This window comes from Erinaceus europaeus, chromosome 22 (genome assembly GCF_950295315.1).
Source record: "Erinaceus europaeus chromosome 22, mEriEur2.1, whole genome shotgun sequence".
Lineage (NCBI taxonomy): Eukaryota > Metazoa > Chordata > Mammalia > Eulipotyphla > Erinaceidae > Erinaceus > Erinaceus europaeus.
Genome location: NC_080183.1, coordinates 9754069 through 9756406, shown reverse-complemented (window position 1 = coordinate 9756406; position 2338 = coordinate 9754069). Strand labels below are relative to the sequence as shown.

Below are 2338 nucleotides of genomic sequence, written 5' to 3'. Positions count from 1 at the left end.
CTTCCCTGAGCAGACAGCATTACCAGTGTGTCCTGGAACCCCACCTCTCCAGAGCCCTGCCCCACTAGGGAAAGACAGAGACAGGCTGGGGGTTTGGATCGACCTGCCAACGCCCATGTCCAACAGAGAAGCAATTACAGAAGCCAGAACTCCCACTTTCTGCTCCCCATAATGACCCTGGGTCCATACCCCCAGAGGGATAAAGAACAGGGAAGTTTCCAATGGAGAAGATGGTATATTGAATGCTGGTAGTGGGAATTGTATGAAATTCTACCCATGTTATTTTACAGTCTTGTTAATCATTATCAAATCACTAATAAAAAATCTTAAAATTTAAGAAAAGGAAAGGAGTCCCAGAGTTTGTGTGGAGGCTTCTCTGGAGCCCGGAACTCCCTCCCTGCCTGTCTCCTCTGTGTCCTGGCTGAGCGAGGAGACCAGAGTTGGTGAGGCTGGAATGAGCTTTGCTGAAAAAGCTAGTGGAGGTGTCCAACAGATGAGTGGCTGAGCAAGTTGTGGTCTATAGACAGAAGGGAATACTACTCAGCTATTAAAAACGGTGACTTCACCTTCTTCACCCCATCTTGGAAGGAGCTTGAAAAAAAATGTTAAGTGAGATCAGTCAGAAAGAGAAGGATGAATATGGGATGATCTCACTCACAGGCAGAAGTTGAAAAACAAGATCAGAAGGAAAAACACTAAGCAGAACTTGGACTGGAGTTGATGGATTGCACCAAAGTAAAAGACTCTGGGGTGGGTTGGGGGGAGGGTTCAGGTCTTGGAACATGATGGCAGAGGACCTAGTGGGGGTTGAATTGTTATGTGGGAAACTGGGAAATGTTATACATGTACAAACTACTGTATTTACTGTTGACTGTAAACCATTAATCCCCCAATACAGAAATGTAAAAAAATAAAAAGAAATATAATATATATAAAATATAACAAAATAAAAATAAATAAAAAAAAGACCCCAGCTGGCAGAGATGGCTTGAGAGCTTCTAGGAAGTTCTTTCCAGAGCTTGGATCCAGAATGAAGCCTGACAGCTCAAATGAGGCCCTGGTGTGAAGAGGGGGAGAGGGGGAGACGGGCAAGACAGGGAGAAAGAGGGTGATGGGAGGTGGAAACCAAGCAGCAGCCCCTCCTGGGCTTCTCAGGGGGGCTCAGGACACAGAGAGGAAGGGGGTCACCTGTGGCAACACCAGCTTGCAGACCAAAGACCCCAAAGGACATGCGCTCTTTTCTATTTCTAACTGTTTTGCCACTGGGGCTGGGTGTCTGCACAGCTTCACCACACCTGGCTGCCATTTTCTTTTCTTTTCTTTTCTGTTTTTTTTCTTTTTCTTTTTCTTTTTTTTACAGTACCCAGTATTCCCAGGTGGTTTCACATCCAAGTACTAACCAGGCCTGACCTTGCTTAGCTTCTGAGATCAGACGAGATCAGCTGTGTTCAGGGTGGTATGGTTGTAGCAGACTGCCATTTTCCTTTCCTTTCTTTTTTATGGATGGTGAGAGAGAGACAGAGAGAGAGAGAGAATTAGAGGCCTGTAGTCTTGTTCCACTGCCCATGAAGTTTCCTCCCTGCAGGTGGTAACTGGGTCCTTGTGCTAGGGAATGTGTGCGCTCTACTGGGTGCACCGCCATTAGCTTCCCAGCCTAAAGTGTCAATCCCTAACACACCCTGTTCTCTCTCTCTCTCTCTCTCTCTCTCTGCCTCCCTCCCTTCTCAATTTCTCTCTTTCTCCAAAGTAAGTAAGTTAATAAATGAATAATGAATTGAAAACAGTCCATGGCAATTATGTGGGCACATGTTGACCCAGGTGCCACCAGCAGCTGGACCCAGCCCTCTGCCACTGTCCCTAGGCATCAGGTGAGGTCACCAGCCGGAAGGAGGCAGGTGGGGCCGTGCCAGCTCGGGTCAGTGGGTCTGATACGGCAGGTGTGTGTCCAGACCAGCCGTGGGCATCTCCAGCCAGGCAACAGGAGTGGGGAGGGTGGGACCCCATTCTTGGAGTGGCAGGGTACTGTGCTGGGTGCTGAGCTGTGGTCACAGGGCCCTGCCCTTTCCCCATGAGGAAGCTGAGGCCAGCAGGTGAGCTCTGTGCCAGGACCACTCAAAGTGGAAGTATCTCCCCGGGGACCAGGGGACAGTGGCCAGGTCTTCCTGCTGGAGACTGGGCTGAGTCTGGGTCCCAGTCAGGAGTTTCCTCCAGCTGGACTTCCTGCTTCATCACAAGCCACTGTCTCTATCCCTCCCTCCTTCCCTCTCTCTCCTGGGTACATCCTCACTGCAGACTTCCTCCAGCACTACGTCCTTTTCTGAGACCCCCTCAGAGCACA

At 49.4% G+C, this 2338-nt stretch overlaps 1 pseudogene; it reads right to left on the bottom strand.

The window, feature by feature from the left end:
- Nucleotides 1-1351: 1351 nt before the first annotated feature.
- LOC132535467 (5S ribosomal RNA) lies at nt 1352-1470 on the bottom strand (annotated as a pseudogene).
- Between the last annotated feature and the right edge of the window lie 868 nt (nt 1471-2338).